Here is a 25,163-nt window from a genome sequence, read left to right on the forward strand (position 1 = left end):
GTTTCTCCAAATCTGTTTATTCTGCTTTGATGTGCATGTTTGCATCATGCTATTTTATTCAAAAATACATATATGGCCCTACGGAAGCAATTAGGACTCAAAAAGGGTACTTTAATTGATGCATAATACAAATAGTTGATTATGGCTCTTATTATATTTGGTAACACATGAAAGAGTACATCAAACATCATTATAAGGAAGCATATAAAATATGAAACTAAGGACTGTTTCTTTAAGAAAACATATAATAAAATATGAAACTAAGGACTATTTCTTTTCTCTTTTTATTATTGTGTTTAATATAACTCTTGATGATCAAGTTCTGGTTTATACATGGAGAAGAAAGTTTGTAGCATGGCAGCCTACTCAGGTTAAAAACTACAGTTTTAAACTATAGCTATATAGTGGATTGGAGAAGGCAATGGCACCCCACTCCAGTACTCTTGCCTGGAAAATCCCATGAACGGAGGAGCCTGGTAGGCTACAGTCCATGGGGTCGCTAAGAGTCGGACACGACTGAGCAACTTCACTTTCACTTTGCCCGTTCGTGCACTGGAGAAGGAAATGGCAACCCACTCCAGTGTTCTTGCCTGGAGAATCCCAGGGATGGCAGAGCCTGGTGGGCTGCCGTCTATGGGGTCACACAGAGTTGGACACAACTGAAGTGACTTAGCAGCATAGTGGATTTGACTCAGAACACACACAAGTCTAATTTTATGCTGCAGTCAATCCTCCAAAATATTGCATGAATGCTTTCATTGTATTTACAAGTATATTACCCTTGGCCTTTATTTAAACTGTGAGATGCCAACCTAAGAGAGCATAGGCAGAGAGGAAAATTGCAGTTATTAAGTACAACAGAATAAATATCCATAAATAGTGTCTGGATATGCTGATGTGGAATTAATAGAAAGTGATTCTAAAAGAGAAAAAACTAAAAGGGAACTGAACACAGTTTGGAAATTCTTTTCATCTGTCACAACCTAAGGACAACATTGAAATGACAGAACCGGGCAAATATAGTTTCTGTAACAAGCCTGAGAGTTAGTGGTAGAGCTGAGAATGAACATTCAGTCATTTTTTGAAACAGTGATTCTGACAGAAATGATCTGAACTCAATTTATTTCTTACCTCAGAAAAACTTTTAAAAGCTGAAAAAGAATGATACCAGCTTTATAGGAATTCTGCAACTACAGAAATCTCTTGCCAACACAGGGCTTACTTTCCTCTATTGACCAAAAAATAAATGGTCTGATAATCTTGTTTTTACACAGTCAGTTGTTTAAAACTTGTTCTCAGACTTCTTGGATTTTTTTTTCTTCCCCTAGTTTATGTGTTTAAAATATTGATTTGGAAATGGGGTGATTAGATATTTATTCTAGTGATACACTGGGTACTGGGAATATAGAGCTGATGGTTAAAAGACATAATTATCACACTTTTGCTTTTATTCGCTGTGATAAATCATGTGGAAAATTTAATCAAATTTAAAATCAAATTTAATCAAATCTCATTAGAAATTTAGATTGGTCATGGAAGCTGTGATAATTTAGAGCCCACATTATTAATACTACTTTCGTTTGATATGATTTCTAACTTATAATGCATGTGTATAGATAAAAAAATTCTACTGTTGTCTGCAGTTTTGCCATTAAGTGTAAATATCTGTTTTAGATATAAATGAATATATTTACAGTATCATTTAAAACTAATTTTTCAATAGTTTTATCTGTTTGTATTCCATGAAAGATAAATTACTTCTAGATGTATCTAGATCATTTTCTCTTTTACCATTATAACGTTTACATAACAGTTAAAATAAATCCTATTAAAATCTCATAAATCTGCACTTTCATTTAGGGCATTGATTCTCTCTATTTCTATCCCAGGAGTCCTTAGATTGACATCTTTGGTTATAGTTGAACTTGCAAAGTATATACCCCAGGAAATATTTTCAAGCTCCTTTAGACTGTTAATAGAAACATTAGTTGAGTGAAGGAGTGGGAAATAAGTGGATCATCTCCAACTTTTTAGAAAAATAATAGCATTATAATGGGTTCAAAGCATCAGTGGTGGGGAGGATTTCTCAGACAGCCAAGAGTTTTTACTTTATTTTGTAACACTTAGCAGTACCTGCAAACTCGACACCAAAAATACAAAATTTGATTAATTATGTGAGCATGTAGATAGCATTACATCACAGGTATCTCCACTGCTTCCTTAATTTAAAAGAAGAACACAGTATTTTGCATGCACACACTAGAGAAGAGTATTCTGTGGAGGGACATTTGACAACTAAAAACAAACATCTATTAAGCATCTCTGGTTGACTCTCATAACACAGACTTGGTTGTTGTCAGGATCTTTTACCAACCAGCTATGGGAATACCAGACCACCTTACCTGTCTCCTGAGAAATATGAATGCGGGTCAAGAGGCAATAGTTAGAACTGGACATGAAACAACAGACTGGTTCCAAATAGGGAATGGAGTACATCAAGGCTGCATAATGTCACCCTGTTTATTTAACTTATATGCAAAGTATATTATGCCAAATGCCAGGCTGGATGAAGCACAGCTGGAATCAAGATTGGCAGGAGAAATATCAATAACCTGAGATACATAGATGACACCAACCTTATGGCAGAAAGTGAAGAAGAACTAAAGAGCTGCTTGATGAAAGTGAAAGAGTACAGTGAAAAAGTTGGCTTAAACCTCAACATTCAGAAAACTAAGATCATGGCATCCAGTCCCATCACTTCATGGCAAATAGATGGGAAAACAATGGAAACAGTGAGAGACTTATTTATTTATTTATTTGGTTCTAAAATCACTGCAGATGGTGACTGCAGCCATGAAATTAAAAGTTACTTGCTCCTTGGAAGAAAAGTTATTACCAACCTAGACAGCATATTAGAAAGCAGAGACGTTACTTTGCCAGCAAAGGTCCTTCTAGTCAAACCTATGGTTTTTCCAGTAGCATGTATGGATGTGAGAGTTAGACTATAAAAAAAAAGCTGAGCACCAAAGAATTGATGCTTTTGAACTGTGGTGTTGGAGAAGACTCTTGAGAGTTCCTTGTACTGCAAGGAGATCCAACCAGTCCATCCTAAAGGAAATCAGTCCTTATGCCTTGGAAGGACTGATGCTGAAGCTGAAATGTCAATAGTTTGGCCACCTGATGCGAAGACCTGACTCATTTGAAAAGATCCTAATGCTGGGAAAGACTGAAGGCAGGAAGAAAAGGGACGACAGAGGATGAGATGGTTGCATGGCATCACTGACTTGATGCACATGAGTTTGAGTAAACACCAGGAGTTGGTGATGGACAGGGAAGCCTGGTGTGCTGCAGCCCATGGGGTTGCAGAGTTGGATATGACTGAACTGAACTCACATATAAGAAACTAAAACAAAAAGACATTGAGATCAGCTCAAGTTCACACTGTTACTTAGTGATAAAGCTGGTATTTAAGTGGTGGTTGTTGTTTTTCAGTTGCTCAGTCATGTCTGCCTCTTTGAAACCCTATGGACTGTAGCATGCCAGGCTTCCCTGTCCATCACTATCTTCTGGAGCTTTTTAAAATACTCATGTCCATTGAGTCAGTGATGCCATCAAACCATCTCATGTTCTGTTGTCCTCTTCTCCTGCCTTCAATCTTGCCCAGAATTTAAGTGGTAGTGCTGGCAAAAATTCACTGAGTTAGAAAGACTGATAATAGTGCAAGTCTCAGTGCCAGAGGAAAAATAAAGTACCACATGCTGGGAATTAAGTTGTTAAGTTTTACCTAAACTTGGATTTCTCAGAAACTGATAAAGTAATAATAAGGCTCATCATCAAGGGCTTCTCTGGTGGCTCAGATGGAAAGGAACCTGCCTGCCATGCGGGAGACCTGGATTCAGTCCCTGGGTAGGGAAGATTCCCTGGAGAATGGAATGGCAACCCCCTCCATTTCTGACCTGGAGAATTCCATGGACAGAGGAAACTCACGGACTACAGTCAGACTCAATTGAGCGACTAACACTAACAGATCGTCAAGCAATTGGAGATTGGTGGAGGTTTCTTTTTGAAATTTTGGAAGTTTATAAACACTGTTAAAGTCTCTGAGGAACAGACAACATCAAGAATGATGTGTGTATTTAACAGTTATTGAGGGAATCTGGTTAGCTGGCATCTTTACCAGCTCTTACTATTGTTCTATTTACTAATAGATAGGGTGTCAGGAAACATTTAACAGGAGGCTTCCTGTGTGCTGTTTTCGGTCCTGCATAAATCCTCTGTTCCTTATCAGCCCCTGAATGCAGGGGCAAGAGGAGCCTCAGGTGGTTTCCAGGAACAATAGGAATCTATGCATTACTGAACTGAACTGATGAATTACCTTCGCTAGCCTTTCCATAAGGTGAAAAGTAACCATTTTCAACTCTCTTCCCTTTTGATATGGAAAGTAACTATTTACAACCTCCTCTCTTTGAGACGAATTCTAGCCTCAAGTTTCCTGGATGATTTGTAACATTTTTGATCCCTATCTCTACTGAAAAAGCTATCTTGGAAGACAGTATATATATGCCTACGATATGTTGAATAAATGCCTTTGTTCCACCAGAACATCAGTTCCCCTGTCTTTCTTCATTTCCCTTTCTCTCTCTCTCTCTCTCTTTCTCTCCCTCTCTCTCTCCACTTCAGGCTCCTTCCACGGAGCACAGGTGTCCACCATGTCTACTTACTTGCCAGGGCTTTCAAGACCTCTTTGAGAGGGCGCCCTGAGCCTGTGTAGACGGTGCTAGCTCTTTGTCCTAGAGTTATATTGGCACACTGTGTAAACCAGGGAATATCAGCCTCTTTTCTTCCTTCTTTCTTTCACTTTCTTATCATCAACTCCATACCACCAGGTTCCCGTCCATTAAAGGACCCCAACAATAGGGTTGCCGGAGTCCAGCTCCAGCAGCCAGGGAATCGCCCTGAAGGGATGAACGGGGTCAGCGAATGATGCAGCCTCTCACTCATTTGGACTGCATCTCGGCAGAGAAAATGATGCAGTCTCTCGCTCAGAGCACTTGGCTGCATGTTTATTTTAAGCACCAGGTTTTCTTTTATACTTTTACAAAAGCATTAGGTCAGAGGTATGACATCTTCAGTTTCCCCTCACCCATATTTACTGTCTCCAATAAATCATTGTTGTCCTTCAGAGTTCCCTCTTAAGTGTCCTTGTGATAACATTGTAACAAGTTTGTCTCTGGGCTGTATATTACATTCCTCAGTTTATTTCTTATCTCTTTAAATCCTGTTATCCCCTAGTAACTTAAGCTCATCATCTCCTAAAAAGGTTTTTAGCTATTAGTATCTCTAAAATACCTAGTTTCCATAAGCTATAGTAAAATATGCCAACACTACAACATACCTTAAACTTTTAGCTTCTAACTGTTCTTAATTATTTCTAACCCCTAAATTCAGCAAACTTGTTTTGCCATAAACATTCCCCTTACAGGCAGGTTTCAGATAACAATGTTTCCCATGGTCTAAAGCTGCAGCCTATGTGCTCATCCTGGAGCATTCTTTGTAAAGATCCTTGAACAAATGTCAGTAGTTAACTTTATGGATTATAACATTCTTTCCAGCCAACTCAACCGGAGGAAGGAAAGGACAAGTCAGAATCACAAGACCTAACTCCTTCATCCCAGGACCATGCCTGTGGGATGAGGAGAGGGGGTTGGGGCCGTGCCTCCATTTTGTCAGTAATGCCTATGGCGGCTCCCGACATAGCGTAACATTTTTTTTTTTTCTTTTAAATTTTCTAGTGGTGATGACCCAGGCTGGGACATGTGATATTATTAGTATGTACTTTAACTTAGAATTTAAACTCAAATAAAGGATTCCTAGAAAAATATTAGTAAAAGGACATTTACTTGAGCTTTTGAATGACTCCTAGCAAATGTAAAGATTAAGGCAAATTTGAAGACAAAATTTCCATGTATCTTTCCAAGAAGGGGAACACAATCTATCATTTTCTAAAAATTATAATAATTAAAGGGAAGTCAAATTCCATAGAGAATATTTAAACACGAAGACATATATAGAGAGTAAAATACATTGAAAGGATTGTTCAGAACTTATTTTAAATTAATAGATGGGTGTATGCCTGAATATTGCTCAAGTATCAGTATCAGTCAGTTCAGTCGCTCAGTCGTGTCCGACTGTTTGCGAACCCATGAATCGCAGCACGCCAGGCCTCCCTGTCCATCACCAACTCCCTGAATTTACCCAAACCTATGTCCATCGAGTCAGTAATGCCATCCAACCATCTCATCCTCTGTCGTCCCCTTCTCCTACTGCCCCCAATCCTTCCCAGGATTAGGGTCTTTTCCAGTGAGTAAACTCTTCACATGAGGTGGCCAAAGTATTGGAGTTTCAGCTTCAACATCAGTCCTTCGAATGAACACCCAGGACTGATCTCCTTTAGGATGGACTAGTTGGACCTCCTTGCAGTCCAAGGGACTCTCAAGAGTCTTCTCCAACACCACAGTTCAAAAGCATCAAATCTTCGGCGCTCAGCTTTCTTCATCATCCAACTCTAACATCCATACATAACCACTGGAAAAACCATAGCCTTGACCAGACAGACCTTTGTTGGCAAAGTAATGTCTCTACTTTTAAATATGCTATCTGGGCTGACATAATCTTCCTACCAAGAAGTAAGCATCTTTTAATTTCATGGATGCAGTCACCATCAGCAGTGATTTTGGAGCCCCCCAAAATAAAGTCTGACACTGTTTCCACTATTTCCCCATCTATTTCCCACGAAGTGATGGGACTGGATGCCATTATCTTAGTTTTCTGAGTGTTGAGCTTTAAGCCAACTTTTTCACTCTCCTCTTTCACTTTCATCAAGAGGCTCTTTAGTTCTTCTTCACTTTCTGCCATAAGGGTGGTGTCATCTGCATATCTGAGGTTATTGATATTTCTCCCGGCAATCTTGATTCCAGCTTGTGTTTCTTCCAGCCCAGAGTTTCTCATGATGTATTCTGCATGGAAATTAAATAAGCAGGGTGACAATATACAGCCTTGACGTACTCCTTTTCCTAGTTGGAACCAGTCTATTGTTCCATGTCCAGTTTTAACTGTTGCTTCCTGACCTGCATACAGGTTTCTCAAGAGACAGGTCAGATGGTCTAGTATTCCCATCTCTTTCAGAATTGTCCACAGTTTATTGTGATCCACACAGTCAAAGGCTTTGGCATAGTCAATAAAGCAGCAGTAGATGTTTTTCTGGAACTCTCTTGCTTTTTCAATGATCCAGCGGATGTTGGCAATTTGATCTCTGGTTCCTCTGCCTTTTCTAAAACCAGCTTGAACATCTGGAAGTTCACGGTTCACGTATTGCTGAAGCCTGGCTTGGAGAATTTTGAGCATTACTTTACTAGCGTGTGAGATGAGTGCAACTGTGCGGTAGTTTGAGTGTTCTTTGGCATTACCTTTCTTTGGGATTGGAATGAAAACTGAACTTTTCCAGTCCTGTGGCCACCGCTGAGTTCTCCAAATTTGCTGGCATATCGAGTGCAGCACTTTCACAGCATCAGCTTTCACTATTTGAAATAGCTCAACTGGAATTCCATCACCTCCACTAGCTTTGTTTGTAGTGATGCTTTCTAAGGCTCACTTGACTTCCCATTCCAGGATGTCTGGCTCTAGGTGAGTGATCACACCATCGTGATTATCTGGGTCATGAAGATCTTTTCTGTACAGTTCTTCTGTGTATTCTTGCCACCTCTTCTTAATATCTTCTGCTTCTGTTAGGTCCATACCATTTCTGTCCTTTATTGTGCCCATCTTTGCATGAAATGTTCCCTTGGTATCTCTAATTTTCTTGACGAGATCTCTAGTCTTTCCCATTCTGTTGTTTTCCTCTATTTCTTTGCATTGATCGTTGAGGAAGGCTTTGTTATCTCTCCTTGCTATTCTTTGGAACTCTGCATTCAGATGGGAATATCTTTCCTTTTCTGCTTTGCTTTTCACTTCTCTTCTTTTCCCAGCTACTTGTAAGGCCTCCTCAGACAGCCATTTTGCTTTTTTGCATTTCTTTTCCATGGGGATGGTCTTGATCCCTGTCTCCTGTACAATGTCACGAACCTCTGTCCATAGTTCATCAGGCACTCTGTGTATCAGATCTAGTCCCTTAGATCTATTTGTCACTTCCAGTGTATAATCATAAGGGATTTGATTTAGGTCATACCTGAATGGTCTAATGGTTTTCCCTACTTTCTGCAATTTCAGTCTGAATTTGGCAATAAGAAGTTCATGATCTGAGCCACAGTCAGCTCCCGGTCTTGTTTTTGCTGACTGTATAGAGCTTCTCCATCTTTGGCTGCAAAGAATATAGTCAATCTGATTTCAGTGTTGACCATCTGGTGATGTCCATGTGTAGAGTCTTCTCTTGTGTTGTTGGAATAGGGTGTTTCCTATGACCAGAGCGTTCTCTTGGCAAAACCCTATTAGCCTTTGCCCTACTTCATTCTGTACTCCAAGGCTAAATTTGCCTGTTACGCCAGGTGTTTCCTGACTTCCTACTTTTGCAATCCAGTCCCCTATAATGAAAAGGATATCTTTTTTGGGTGTTACTTCTAAAAGGTCTTGTAGGTCTTCATAGAACCGTTCAAGTTCAGCTTTTTCAGCATTACTGGTCGGGGCATAGACTTGGATTACCATGATATTGAATGGTTTGCCTTGGAAACGAACAGAGAGCATTCTGTCTTTTTTGAGATTGCATCCAAGTACTGCATTTCGGACTCTTTTGTTGACTGGGATGGCTACTCCATTTCTTCTAAGGGATTCCTGCCCACAGTAGTAGACATGATGGTCATCTGAGTTAAATTCACCCATTCCAGTCCATCTTAGTTCGCTGATTCCTAGAATGTCGACGTTCACTCTTGCCATCTCCTGTTTGACCACTTGCAATTTGCCTTGATTCATGGACCTAACATTCCAGGTTCCTATGCAATATTGCTCTTTACAGCATCGGACTTTGCTTCTGTCACCAGTCACATCCACAGCTGGGTATAGTATTTGCTTTGGCTCCATCCCATCATTCTTTCTGGAGTTATTTCTCCACTGATCTCCAGTAGCATATTGGGTACCTACTGACCTGGGGAGTTTATCTTTCAGTGTCCTATCTTTTTGCTTTTTCATACTGTTCATGGGGTTCTCAAGGCAAGAATACTGAAGTGGTTTGTCATGCCCTTGTCCAGTGGACCACATTCTGTCCGATCTCTCTACCATGACTGATTTGTCTTGGGTGGCCCCACAGGGCATGGCTTAGTTTCACTGAGGTAGACAAGGCTGTGGTCCATGTGATCAGATTAGCTAGTTTTCTGTAGTTATAGTTTCAGTGTGTCTGCCCTCTAATGCCCTCTCGCAACACTTACCGTCTTACTTGGGTTTCTCTTACCTTGGACATGTGGTATCTCTTCACAGCTGCCCCAGCAAAGTGCAGCCATTGCTCCTTACCTTGGACAAGGGGTATCTACTCACCACGGCCCCTCCTGACCTTATATGTGGAGTTACTCCTCTCGGCCCTCCTGTGCCCATGCAGCCACTCCTCCTTGGACCTGGGGTAACTCCTCTCGGCCGCAGCCCCCGACCTTGGGCGCGGGGTAGCTCCTCTCGGCCGCCGTCCCTGGCCTCCGGCACGGGCTAGTTCCTCAAGTATACAGGGAACTTATTCTATTTTATGCATGACAAAACAAATTTTTTAGTTATTCATATACCACAAAATTCAATAAAGAAATTAATGTGTATCATCTCAATTTAAATCTTTTATCAGTAAATTTTGAGTATTAATTCTTTATTGCAGTAATATGACATTTTGCTAGTGATTTAACATATGTTTTCTAAATATTTTTCTGCTGTGAAATTTGAAAGAAACACAATGTTTTAGTATGTACATTTAATACAAACCTTGATTTTTGTTTCTAGGCTGATTCACAATAGAAAACTATATAGCCAATGATGAACTAGACTGAAATGAATACTGACAAACTACTGTTTAATTAACTCACAATTTTGAATGGAAATTAAACAATTAAACAATAACTTAAGTCTCTAAGTGTAGGACTTATGAATCAAATTCTGCTAAATACATTACCACACTCAGAAAATTACATCAATGTTATTTACACAAAATGATTGCCCATTTTGAGATTAACTGAACTTCTGTGATATTTTCAGGAGCAATTTTATAGGGAATCGGGGTTGTTTTCATGCATTGCTATTAGTTACATGTTTGCCTGTGTAACCTGATGATTTTGAAAGCTCTAAATTGAATCTGTCACTACAGAAGCATTTGTTTTTCATTTACAGTTAAGATCTTTGAATTTCTAACCAGGAAGTATATTTTTTGATTGACTAAATTCATTATGGAGTAGAAAACTGAACACAGTTTTACCTTAATTCACTACAGTTGCCATCTGAAATTGAGTTCTTTCATAGCCAAACAGCTTTATTTGTTGCCTACACTTATGTACATACTGTTCTTTCTGTAAAAATGTTCCTTTTCCCTAACTCAAAAGAATACTTGTACTCACATAGTGTTTCTTCATCTTCCTCTGTAGACGTAAACACTCATTACTCATAATTTTATGCACTTACTTAAATTCTACTTAGTAGCTTTGGTTATTTACACATGTGTGTTCTTATTTCCACTAACCTATGAGTCTAAAAGGTAGATGCTTTTTTACACTTTTACCACATAGAAACAATGCCTGGTACATAACAGACATTAAATAATAATCAATAATATTAAATTGATTTAGTAGACATTAAATCAACGTGTTTTATCTAGATTATGATGAAGAGGGCAAATAAATACCATCATTTCTTTCACATAACTTAAATCTTCCTTTTGTTCTTCGTCAGATTTCAGTGAAAAATCTGTAGAAACCTTTACGCTTCTCTTCCTACAGTGTCCATTTCTTGTCTTCTTCACTAAAAAGTGCAAAGTGGCTGCTGCTGCTGCTGCTGCTAAGTCGCTTCAGTCGTGTCCGACTCTGTGCGACCCCATAGACGGCAGCCCACCAGGCTCTGCCGTCCCTGGGATTCTCCAGGCAAGAATACTGGAGTGGGCTGCCATTTCCTTCTCCAGTACATGAAAGTGAAAAGTGAAAGTGAAGTCGCTCAGTCGTGTCCGACTCTTAGCGACCCCATGGACTGTAGCCTACCAGGCTCCTCCGTCCATGGGATTGTCCAGGCAAGAGTACTGGAGTGGGGTGCCATTGCCTTCTCCGGTGCAAAGTGGAGAGGTTTATTAATAATTGTGGCAAAATTATAGTGGTCATGTTTAACTGCATCAACAGTTTCCATTGCCAAATAACATTTTCATCTCCAAACCTAGCCACATTTTGTGTTGTTTCCAATAATCATGGAACTGTTTCCTTGGCTAAGCCTTCTCATAAACAGACTTCCTGTTCAGATTAAATTTGTACAATTTCAAGTATCTGTGATTTCAGTCTGTATAAAGTATAATATACACCTGAACAATTTTAGTAATGAAGCGTCCCTCCCCCAACCCAGTGGTAATTACTGTTGAAAGGGAGATATCCTATCTGGTTGCATAAATCATAGTCAGGACTAAAATTCCTTTGAGGAATAATTTGTCAACATAAAGCAAGGAAATGTAACTATCAGTAATTCAACTAATTTGACTATAAAATACTTTGCATTTGTATACAGTGACACAATATGAAAGAGAACGTAACTAAAAAATTTGTAGATCTTGATCCTAATCCTATTTCTTCCCTTGTTATGACCAAAGCAAATCCCCTTTACTTCCTTTGGTCATGTTGGCCTAATAGAAAGATGGATAAATGGATTTCAGTAGATTCACTTCTAATACTAAAATATCATTTTATAAATTAATAAATTTGGGTAACAAAAATTGCTTGTTAACTTCCCACTTTTAAAGCATGTAGGTGCTGGAAGATATAACCACAATTAACTTTTTCTAAGTATCGACCACGTACATAGTATGTAATTGAAACTGAGTAGTTTTAGGCATAACATATTACGTGATATGTGGCTACTAAATTATTTTTTCAGTAATGATTAAAAGACATTAAAGTATCAAAATTTCATATTGAACAATGTGTTTATAGCATTATTTAATATGAATCCTCACCAAAAATATGTCAGTATAGACATTATTATACATATCTTATTAATTAAGGAAAGTGAGATCAAACTTGTTCAAAGGCTTCTAACTATTAATGAGCATTTTAATCACAGTTACAAGCATAAAAATATATGTATATATGTTACTACTTTAAACTATTTCGTTTCTTATTTTTTAATCCAACTATCAATTTCCAAAAGTAATATTGATAGTATCAATAATAAACCTAAATACAGTTATTTTACCATTTTTCTCAGTGTACTAATAATATATTTGTTTGAACATGTGTTGAACATAATGTGATTCATGTTAAAAGCTGAAAATTCAAATTCTTCTCTTTAATGGGGCTTTGGAGTTTTGTCAAAGCTTACAACTCTGTTTTTTGTGTCATTTTTGCTTCATCTCTTTTCATTTCCACTATCCAAGAAAAATTTATATACAGTAAGAACAGAATTATGCTTTCTCTGTGTATGTCTTTAAATCAAATTTAGATCAAATGATGAATATCACCAAAACCCACAGGAAAAATGCAGGTCAAACACCAGGCATTTTTTAACTACTATTTGCTTTGGGCAGAATACTTGTAAAATTCTGATTTACTTTTGTATATGTGACCATGGACCTGCCAATCACAAAACAGTGATAGCATAAAAATAAATGAACTGTAAATATACTGTTACAGGCATTCCAATATCCAGCTGAATAAATTCAATCACATTTCAGTAGACAGACTGAGTCAATATATCACAACACATGGATGCACAACAGTGATCATGGGGATGATTTAAGAACAAAAGACTCAATATAATTGGAATTATTTTGGAGTAAGTTCCAGAGCATAAGCAAAAAACACATATATAAAAGCTGGTTCTTGAGCAAACACTATGTAAAAACCACTGAAGTTGTTCATGCTTCAGCTGTGGAATAGGTATCTGCCAATATAAACACTATTTCACCATTCAAATCAAACATGATTTCTAAGGCATAATGTAGTATATAATGGATTTTTCCCACTGGTTGCAGTGGACAAATAACCTAGTTCAGTTGGTACTAATACAAAATTGACAAGTACGAATAGTCAAATGATACACAATTATATGCCAAGTAATCATTGAGACTTGTAAGGAGATCAAACCAGTCAATCTTTAAGGAAATCTGTCCTGAATATTCATTGGAAGGACTGATGCTGAAGCTGAAACTCCAATACTTTGACCACCTGATGGGAAGAGCTGACTCACTGGAAAAGACCCTGATGCTCGGAAAGGTTGAAGGCAGGAGGAGAAGGGGACAATAGAGGATAAGATGGTTGGATGGCATCACCGACTTGATGGACACGAGTTTGAGCAAGCTCTGGGAGTTGGTGATGGACAGGGAAGCCTGGCGTGCTGCAGTCCATGGGGTCACAAAACGTCAGACACGACTGAGCTGAACTGAGCTGTTGAGACTGCTAAAGTTTTCTAGTATGCAATGATTTAGTTGGAATATCACTATTTTTTAAAAAAATGACATTAGATAGTTCAGTCATGCTAGAAATTAATACATTGATCAAATTCAAAAACCGTTCATTAACCTGCTCTAATTATAATTATATACATTCATTTAGACTTTAAAAGAGTAAGTGCTATTGATTCATCTACAAAAATGTATATTATTTTGGAAACAACACAAGTTATACTTGAGCTGCTACTGAAAATAAACCTTTCATTTCTTTAGTCTTCTATAAGATAGTGACTTTGGAGGTCCTTATTTTTGTTAAAACAACTTATTTTCCATCTCTTCAATTTTAACAAGAATATTTAGCCAGGGTTCTACTTCCCAGATGGCAGCCTTACGAAGACCACTGACCTAATATCTAGTGAAACAAGCAGAGCTGGTGAAGACTACAGAAAATAACTGTTTAAAGTCTCTAGAAATTGTCCTAAGGGCATAAAACAAATGAAGAAACATTTATTCAAGAAACTTACAAAAACTCTTAAGAACAGCCAAATTCTGTGACTTGTGAGGCATGATCTGCTTCCTCCATCCCCATCTCCCTCAGACTAATAGCACTTAACAGCTGGACTCCATGAGGTATGGCCGAAAAGATGAGAAGTTCTCCACAGAGATTTATTTTATCTCACGGGTAGGATCAGGACCTCAGCATTTCTCATCCTCTCCAACTCTAAGTGGAAAAGGCTAAATTTTTGCTAAGTGTGGCTGAGAGACTGGATCTCCTTTCCAGCACCAGCATCTACCCAGGGATAGAATTTATGCCCTGGGTGCTCAGAATGAAAGTACTGGGTCCTAGGTTGCCCTTGCCTTAGCTGTCTCAGAGGAAATCATAAAACCAGAGGTACCACTACACTCAGCACCTAGAGTAAGGTCTCTTCTCCTAGGAGTAGAAGAGGGCAGTGGAGCTCTCCCCAAAGACATGAAATTTATTTGAAACAAAGAGGGCAAGTTAAAGTCTATGGGTGTTCTTGAAAACAACTGCTCTTCTTAATTAAGAGCAACAAGGTAAACCACAGACCAGTTAATTTACCAGAGAGAATCAGGAATAGAGACAGCTAAGGAGAGTTCTCCTGGGTTCAGAACAGACCTCAAAGAAATGACCTCAGAAACTACTCCTACCCAAAAGTAATTGGATCAGACTAATGAGGAAGTGATGCCCCAGGGCTTCATTGTAAACAGTGGAGCAACCAACTAGGAGTTAGTGAAGCCAGATAGCAAATGAGGTGGTGTAATACCAAACAAGGCAGAGAGTTTAAGAGAAAACAGAGGAGAAGAGAGTCACAGAGAGACCTGCTAAAATCTTTGTCCTCCTCTGTGACTGTGTGCAAGCTCAAAACTGCACCCTCTTTCAAACTATAGAATACTTCACACTACAAAGGAATTAGATTTTCTAAGATAACTCACAAACAAGTAAACAACAAAACAACCTTCAGAGAGGGGGGAGAATATTAGTATCCAGAGTTATTACGATATATTATATTAAACATCCAATTTTCAACCAAAAACTATGAGGCAAGAAAGTTTGACCCATATGCAGGAAAAACAGTGGGCAACAGAAACTGCCTCTGTGATAGAGACCCTGGTATCACGTCTATCAAAGACTCCATATCAATCATTATAAGTTTGTTCAATAACTAAAGAAAACCATGCTTAAAGTGAAGGAAGGCATGAAAAGAAGAAAATAGAGACTACCAAATCTCCTGAAATAGAGAATACACAGAGAGAGATATTTTAATAAAGAATAAAATGTGTTGACAAAAATTAGTTGATCTAAGAAAGAAATGGAAAATTTTATTAAATTTGAAGTTTATAATCTGGGAATGAGCCTCTGAGGAAGTTTTGAGAACTGTACCTCCTGTTAGAGGTCAAAGCAAAGTTATATAAGCTTTTGAGACAGAGGAATGTCCATTAAATTAAGTATTATTGACAGTTTACACAAGCCAGCCCTTATGTTCCCTTACAAAATTAAGAAGAAATGTTATCTTTTAAGGGGCTGTCTTGTTGGTGCTAGGAGAATGATGATCTTTTTCTTTTTTTGAAAGAAATTATATGCTTTATTTTTTATTATTTTTTAAATATTTAAAGAATATTTATTTATTTTACTTTTGGCTGTGCTGAGTCTTTGATGCTGCTCAAGCTTTTCTCTAGTTTTGGTGAGCGGGGGTTACTCTCTAGTTGCACTGAGCTCAGTTTCTCATGGCCGAGGCTTCTCTTGTTGACGAACATGGGCTCTAAGGGCGCTCAGGTTTCAGTAGCCGTGGCGCATGGGCTTAGCTGCTTAGTGGCATGTTGGATCGTCCTAGGCCAGGGATTGAACCCGTGCTTTGGCAGGTGGATTTTTTACCGCTGAGCCACCAGGGAACCTTTATTTTTTGATATGGAATTCAACTTTATTAATTAAGTCATGCACATTATTTCTTTGAGTTTCCAGTCATATGATCACACTGAGAATACTGCTTTTTATGGTTGATTGGACATTTCTACCGAGGGAGTGTTGTTCCATGCATAATGTAGATACACAGTGCATAGCAGAAAGGAGTGAGGGAGCCAATGGGCAGACAATGTTTTTTTATTTGTTTATCTATTTTTTTACTTTGCAATATTGTATTGGTTTTGCCATACACTGACATGAATCCACCATGGTTTTTATGTTTAAGTTTTTCTTGTCTTGCCATCATATATGAATTTTATTTCACAAATGGAAATTCTTGGTTTGAAATGTATTGATACAACAACTGAAATAAACTTATTAGGACCCAAGGGTACATTTGAACTGGCAGAAGATTTGAAGTTAAGTTGCTAGATTGATGGAGATAAAGCAATCTGAAAACAAAACAGAAGAAAAATGCTTTAAAGTGCATCAAAATACACATAGTTGGGAGTACCAAAAAGAGAAGAAAAAGTAGAAAAAATATTTGAAAAAGTAGTGACTGAAAACTACTCCAGTTTTGCTGAAAAATATTTATCTGCATATCCTAGAAGCTCAAACTCGAGTAATATAAATGTAGAAAGATCTATGCCCAGACACAACATAGTAAAAATACTGAAAGACAAAGAGAAAGAGCATTTTTGTGCTAGCTAGCATCTTTCCCTGGATTGTTTAATAACACTAGTGTGCATGTGATCATATGTGAATCCTCACACATCCAAATTCTCATTCTTAGGTTGCTGAACATCCCTAATAGTAAAATAGCTATTAAACCTTGTTTAATACATTTCCTATTTCCTAAGTCAGATTAACCAAATCTCCTTAGTGTTTTTAAATTAAGTCTGTATTGACTTTTTACTTATGTCCCACAGAAAAGATTTTCAGATCTTTTTCACGTTCCTTGAGCTTCTGGACCAATTCAGCATTTCTTCTTCTATTACATTTTTTTTTTTTTTTTTTGTACTCAGAAGGTTGACACTATATAGCATAAATTCCTCAGCTTATCTTGTTTCCAACTAAAAATGTCTTTTATGTATGTATCTTTATTCAATCTTTTATTCTTATGCCAGAGTAAAGTTTTTCTCTTCTGTATGCCAATGTATATTTTTCATTTTATGTCTTAGTGTTTTTTCTTTTTTTTGCTTTCCCAATATTTTCATATATTTTACCCTACCAGTTTTCTAATCCATTTCATTTTTTGTTCTCTGGATTTTGTTTTCATTTCCTCATCATTCACTAATGTCTATTTAATTTCCAATTGCATTTATTTTTACTGTTCCCTTCTAATTCCTTTATTTCATAGAATATTTTTTATTTATTCTTCTATGATTGACTTTTAACATGATTGTACTACCACTGAGATCACGGCATCTGGTCCCATCACTTCATGGGAAATAGATGGGGAAACAGTGTCAGACTTTATTTTGGGGGGCTCCAAAATCACTGCAGATGATGATTGCAGCCATGGAATTAAAAGACGCTTACTCCTTGGAAGGAAGGATATGACCAACTTAGATAGCATGTTGAAAAGCAGAAACATTACTCTGCCAACAAAGGTCCATCTAGTCAAGGCTTTGGTTTTTCCAGTAGTCACGTATGGATGTGAGTGTTGGACGGTGAAGAAATCTGAGCACTGAAGAATTGATGCTTTTGAACTGTAGTGTTGGAGAAAACTCTTGAGAGTCCCTTGGACTGCAAGAAGATCCAACCAGTCCATCCTAAAGGAGATCACTCCTGGGTGTTCATTGGAAGGTCTGATGTTGAAGCTGAAACTCCAATACTTTGGCCACCTCATGCGAAGAGTTGTCTCATTGGAAAAGACCCTAATGCTGGGAAGGATTGGGGGCAGGAGGAGAAGGGGATGACAGAGGATGAGATGGCTGGATGGCATCACCAACTCCATGGACATGGGTTTGGGTAGACTCCGGGAACTGGTGATGGACAGGGAGGCCTGGCGTGCTGCAATTCATGGGGTCGCAAAGAGTCAGACATGACTGAGCAACTGAACTGAACTGAACTGAACTACCACTGAATTCTTAAAAAATTTTTTTACACTTCACCACCTTATATTCAGTAAAATTATCAAAATCATTTCCATATACAATGGGAACTATTACAGTTATTGATCATTGCAACTACTGTGTTGGGTATGGCTTGATTTGGAGGCATTAATGTTTGGCATATTAAAATGCTATGTAATTTTTCCTTACATTACTATTTATTCTCATAATTGACTCTATTATTGCTCTACATATTTTAGGAATATATCATTCATATTTGGAGAAGGAAATGGCAACCCATTCCAGTATTCTAGCCTGGGAATTCCATGGACAGAGGAGACTGCTGGGTTACAGTCCATGGGGTCGCAAACAGTCGAACATGACTGAGTGAATAAACAAGAACAAATATATATATTTAGAATGTTAATGATTGACTATTAACAACTTACCATTTTATAATGATATTCTATTTTCAAATAATATTTTGCTTGTGTTATTTACTATTAGTATAGTTACTCAGCTTTATTTTGGTTATAGTTTTTCTATTGTATATTTTCCCATTTTTCTTTTTCAGTTTGTGTGTTTTGATTTACATATATTTTAGGTATGTATATTTAAAATATACCTGCAATAACAATAGTTTAAATACTATAGAAATATATTTTATATTCTTACAAATGTCTTGGAGTAGGCAAGAGAGTTTTTCAAGCCTTTACTTGTATTTCACTCATTAAAGTCAAAAGTCAGGAGTCAGTGTGGAAGGGGAATACAAAAAATGTATAAATACTGGAACTAGTGGTTTAGGAGCTGAAGGGCATTTTAACTGTCTGCCATAGTCTTCTCCGTTGACATCAATGATTCCTTTTCCTTCTACATGTAAAACATACCAAACTACTCCCAATCCTAAAACCATCAGATTTTCATCCAATTACAATATTTGGACAGGCCCGAAGACCATTATATCATAATCTGAATTACAACTAGATGCAATTAGGGCACTTTGGGTAGAGTTCCCCCAAAGGACAATTTAGGAGCAGTTCCCCTAAAAGGAAGACCTCACATTCCATGAGGAAAACTCCAATTTTTAAGCACTTTTTAAGCCTCTGCGTGCATCATGCTTGCTAATCTCCCACTGGCCGAAACCAGTCACATAGAAAATCCTAGATTCAATGAGGAAGGGACTACACATGGGAATTAATATCAGGAACTGAGATTTATTTGCAGCCATATTTGAGATAGAATGTTGTTGACTAAGAATAGCAAAATTTCTGCTGAAATCTTGTTTCTTCAGTTATTTTTTTGAGATCATGTACAATCAGTCAGTTCCCAAATTGGACCTTTCAGCTACATAATATAACAACTCCTCACATTGATGTTCATACTTATTCAACTTTTAAGAGCCTGTTGTTACATATTAAACATTGACATCTTGCCTTTGTGCTGTGGGGATGAAATGACAGAATACCCTTCTCCAGTATCACTTACCAACGCATGATGTGCCATTACAGTAACCTCCAAGAATCACTATCTCCTCTAGGTTATCCTTTAGGCCTTTTAAAATCCCCTCTCTAATCTGCACAAGAATCATATTATCTTGAGAGCTATGTCTGAATAGAATATCCTCTGCACTCCATGGTCATCTGGCCCTGGCTCCCAGTTGCATGTATTGTCTTCACTTATTATATCTATTCAGGTATTCAGGGCAATACAAAATCTTTCTTATTAACAGAGATGTAAAGAAATATATTACTTTCTCTTAAGATTGTTCTATTTTCTTTCTTTGTAAGTTTTCAATAGGGATACTATGAACAACAAGGAAGTAGTAATTTTTCTTGACTTTTGTTTATGTTTTTAATGCTTTTCATTCTTAGTTTCTTCCTTTGGCCAAGTCCCCTTGGTTTGACTCTTGAAAATCATGCCGTAAAGTTATCTGGGATGTCCACCACTTCATCCCAAGGATGCCTAGAAAGCCATCCTGAAGTCCAGGTCTCATCAGGTTTTACCACTCTCTCTTTTCTGTCAAAAAAGTGAACCATGGGTCTGAAAAACAATCTTGCTATTGCCACAAACTTGTAAGATAAGAGTTGATCTCTCAAAATTAGATCTTAACTAACACTACACTTTACTATTGATTCAAAGGATAAAAGTGAGAACCAGGCACAGATAAAATATGCCTGAAGTCCAAAACCTTTGGAACCAAAAGCAGGAGAAATAGCTGCTGAAGTTTTTCTTTTCCATGCATCAAGTTGTGAGGTTTGAACAATAATTGAAAAAAATGCTGTTTAAAATATTGCTCCTTACAGATTTTGGGATTCTCTCTCTTTTTTTTTATAAGTAAAAACTTAGAAAAAACACACCTCAAATTTTATGTGTACTAACAATAAGCAATTTATTCAGATGATGTATGTATTGCTAAAATATTCTAGAAGGGGAAACTTCTGTATATATTTATGCTAGTAAATATCATTGTTCCAGATTTTCTATTGTCAATTTAGTTAACCTGGAAAATACAGTTTTCATTCATTCATTAGTCTCTTCTAATCTCTACCTAAAAGAGTTATTTTATTTCATTTTTTAAATGAACCATGACAAAGTATAAATTATATAGCACAAAAAACTACCCTAAATTGTTTCACTGTTGAGAAATTGAGGGAAGTGATAAAGTCATATGGTAATAGGTATCTTGGGGCTTCCCTGGTGGTGCTAGTGGTAGAGAACCTGCCTGCAAAAGCAGAAGATGCAAGAGACTTGGGTTCGATCCCTGGGTCGGGAAGATTCCCCTGGAGAAGGGAATGGCAACACACTCCAATATTCTTGCCTGGAGAATCCCATGGACAGAGGAGCCTGGTGGGCTGCAGTCCATAGTTGCATAGATTCAGAGATGACTGAAGCAACTTAGCATGTGATAGAAATCTTGGGAAAAGGCACTCTAAGAAGCAATTGTACTATTTGGAAAAGAAGATACACTTTGGATAGATAGATAGGTGGATAGGTAACTTACTTTAATACTTGGTAGAAGTCAAGCTGTGATTAGAGTATTTCTATTCTTTTAATTTATGAAAAAGATTAATTTTTACTTATCCCATAATGATATACTAAGCATAATAAGATATAGAATTTTTACTCTAATTAAAGAAAAGTTTCTGACATATAAATATTTATCTTTATATGTAACAGAATTTTCATTACTTCAAATAAATTCCCTTAAATTACACTTTAAAATAAATATTATATCATAAAACAGTACAAAACTGAAGTGAAAATGCATAACTCATACAAAAAATCTGTAATTCCAATTATGTTTATATTTGAAAGCCATGAGGCTTTCATAATTAAGCCTTTTAACTAATATAAAAATATCTGTGTTTTTTGTCAAATTGTTAAGATAGGCATGTTATAAGAGTGAAACTCATTTAATCATAAAATAATAGTAAAATATATCTGGGCATTATTCTGAGTGTTTATGGTCTCCTAATAAATGAGTTAATAGGGAATCTTCGAACAAATATCTTGGCTTAAGATTTAATTAAGTAACACCTGAACCACAGCTGAAGTACAGTGTAGGACACAGTGTGAAGCAGAATTTTTAATGTAAAGGTTAATGAGTTAATTAGCCACATTTAAATGTTTAATTCAAATAAATGCTCAACCAGTTAACTGTAACATTTAGTCATTTTTGTCTCCTTTGTTAAATTCTTCTAAGATTCTTTCCCCTCTGAAGTTTGCTAAATGAACTAGCACATAAGATTGAGGAGAAGAACACAAGAATTTGGTTATGTTATTATAAATGTGTATGTTGTGATGAAACATATGATCAAATCTGGTAAATATTAATAATCAGATAATGTTAAATGTTTATTTTCTCGGTCTCCAAAATCACTGCAGATGGTGACTTCAGCCATGAAATTAAAAGACACTTGCTCCTTGGAAGAAAAGCTATAACCAAACTACACAGCATATTAAAAAGCAGAGACATTACTTTGTCAAAAAAGGTCCCTTTGGCCAAAGCTGTGGTGTTTCCAGTAGCCATGTATGGATGTGAGAGTTTGACTATAAAGAAAGCTGAGCACCAAAGAATTGATGCTTTTGAACTGTGGTGTTGGAGAAGACTCTTGAGAGTCCCTTGGACTGCAAGATCAAACCAGTCCATCCTAAAGGAAATCAGTCCTGAATATTCATTGGAAGGACTGATGCTGAAGCTGAAACTGCAATACTTTGGCCAACTGATGCAAAGGACTGACTCATTTGAAAAGACCCTGATGCTGGGAAAGATTGAAGGTAGGAGGAGAAGGGGAGGACAGAGGATGAAATGGTTGGATGGCATCACTGACTCGATGGGCATGAGTTTGAGCAAGCTCTGGGAGTTGGTGATGGACAGGGAAGCCTGGTGTGCTGCAGTCCAAGCGTTCACAAAGAATCAGACTCAACTGAGCAACTGAACTGAATGTTAAAGAATTTGAGTTTACTGAGCTTTTGCAGTCATTGGTATATTACTTCTGTTTTATTTGAATTACCTTTCTATGGTAGATTCCAAGTCATCTGAAAACCAAAGAATTAAAAAGTTTTTTTAACAAGTCCATTTTCCAATTAGTATTTTGTACCTCAAAGTTTATTTCCATCCCAGTCTTTTAAGTAAAGTAGCACACCCTCCTTCACAAAGAAAAATAAGAAAACAAAGCATGAATACACACAAGGCTCTTCTTCTTCCTTTATTATCTATTTAGTCTTTCCTTTGAAAGATGAACAGTTTTATTTCTAGCCTAAGTATTTAGGGGAACATCTTGAAGAGATCATGTGTACTAATTGTCTAGAGCAGTTTTGGTGGCTCAGATGGTAAAGAATCTGCTTCCAATGCAGGAGACCCAGGTTCGATCCCTGTGTTGGGAAGATCCCCTGGAGAAGGGAATGGCAACCCATCCAGTATTCTGGCCTGGAGAATTCCATGGACAGAGGAACCTGGAGGGTGGGCTACAGTCTATGGGATCACAAATACTCAGACATGACTGAGTGACTAACATACACATTCTTTGCTAACACTGAGAAAATTAAACTTGGTATTTATTCCATTATATTTTTAATGTGCTAGTCATTGTTTAATAATAAAATATCAGCCTAAATCTATGTCTCACTCATAAAATGGAGCCTAATATCAATTTTGCTAAAATGTGCATAATAATTTTAACTGGTTACTCAGCTCAACATACCCCTATCTTTATGGCTGCTGTCTATTTTAGTATCTTGGTTCATCTCTGTGATTTGAGTTCTAAACCACATATTTCCTTTCATAACTGCCAAACCCACAATTTTCCATTGGAATGGATCCACGTTAATTAGCTCTATCTGCTTTTTACCCACTGTGTTTCTTTTATCTACAAACCCTTCTTAAATTTCTGGCTTAAATGCAATTTGCTCATCAGCATTAAACACATTATCCATGATGGTACACTCAAAAAACAAAATTGCAGGATTATTCGGAGAAAACAAGCACTTGACTCCTTTTCAAAACTGTCCTCAATTATTTCTCAATTGAAAAGAGAAAATTGAAGTCACACTTCTGTTACTATAACATGGAAGCAGAATTTTGGAAAAGCCACAAGAGTTGAGTCAGTCACAATTACTTCTAAAAAATGATATGAATAAGCTTTAAATAAAAAAGGCTCAACATCTGAAGTACATGCTTCAATTAAGAATTGAGGGTTATATTCACTCCACACGAAAGAAGAGACTGAATTTAGAAACTTACAGCCAAAGGCAAGACATAAGGTAATTTATCCTTTAGTAATTTAAAGCATATTTTAAGTTTTCAAATTATCAAGTATTGTATAGGTATGATGATCAGAGAATTGTAACCATTCTAGGATTTTCATACAATCACTAATATGCATTAGTTAAGAATTTCAAAGTTTTTCATAGGGAGGATATGCTAGTTTATGTTCCATTTATAATTAATCTTCCTTTCGCAAATTTCAAATATATATAATAATCACTGATTAAGTATAAATTTGAGTGTGTCCCTCTTAGTGATTCTTACAATATGCCTTTCTAACTCTATCCCATGACATAATATTTAAACAAAAAACTCAAGTCTGCTCCTTTTCTTTTTTTTTAATTAAATTAAATTTAATTTAATTTAATCTTTTTAAAATTAATTTTTTAATTTACAATTTGAAACTATTTTTCAAACTCTATAATGAATTTGCCACTGCTAATTGTAGAAATTCTTATCTTCTTCTATGAATTATAAATTTTTCTCTTCTCTGCCCACTTAAGAGAATTTTGATGTTGCCCTCTCAGTTTGTTCCATAAATATTCCTCTTGGGTGAGTTATGCTTTACTAGACAGTTCTCGTAGGTCCTGGTGATGTTTTTTTCTGGGGAAAATGGAGGAGGAGAAAACCACAAATATGGGTGTGACTCTAGGACCCAGAAGAGTAAATTTATAAAAAGTCTGAAAAAGAAAAAGTCTGGAGGAGTACATCTAACAAAACTGGGCAGCTCTGCTTCATGAAGACATTCAACACGGAATCAGGTTTCTCTATCCTTTGGCTCCATAGTTCATTCAGGGTATAGATTTTGTCCATCTTCTTTAAAGGGTTTCGTCATAGTACCTGATTTCTGGATGCAGGGCTTGGGAGGGGAAAGGCAGTAAAAACGGTGTAACTTCATTGGGAAGATATCACACAAGTTGCACGTATCACTTCTGTTCATACTTTATTTGACAGACCTTAGTTACATGGTTACATCAGCTTCAAGGTTTGCTATTTAGCCATCAGTTCAGTTCAGTCGTCCATGCATACCCCTAAAGTATGAGGTAGTAGTTTCCATTACAGTAAGTCCCCTAGATACAAACCTTCAACTTGTGACCTTTCAAAGATGTGAACATGTGTTCTCATGTCGGACCACATTAGTTCACGTGTCTGACATACATTGTCACATGCGTGCATCCTCTACAAGTGGTTGTGTCTTGGTGTACTTCAGTGTACAGTACTGTCTAGAGTACAGTGGTACAGTATCTTTATTCCAAGCCCACGAAGCAAGTGTAAAAGTAGCAGTGATATAGCTGGTACTACCGTACTTTTCAAGGCATTGTA

At 37.1% G+C, this 25,163-nt stretch overlaps 1 long non-coding RNA gene across 1 annotated transcript in view; it reads right to left on the reverse strand.

The window, feature by feature from the left end:
* Positions 1 to 8,015: 8,015 nt before the first annotated feature.
* The window catches only part of LOC145504987 (uncharacterized), a 190,042-nt gene continuing 172,894 nt past the window's right edge, over positions 8,016 to 25,163 (reverse strand). The window contains exon 4 of the long non-coding RNA XR_014052673.1: positions 8,016 to 9,711. This is a non-coding gene — a long non-coding RNA (uncharacterized LOC145504987). The remainder of the gene's footprint in view (positions 9,712 to 25,163) is intronic.

The sequence above is a fragment of the Giraffa tippelskirchi genome, chromosome 5 (genome assembly GCF_054371585.1).
Source record: "Giraffa tippelskirchi isolate mGirTip1 chromosome 5, T2T-mGirTip1v1.2.pri, whole genome shotgun sequence".
Taxonomy (NCBI): Eukaryota; Metazoa; Chordata; class Mammalia; order Artiodactyla; family Giraffidae; genus Giraffa; species Giraffa tippelskirchi.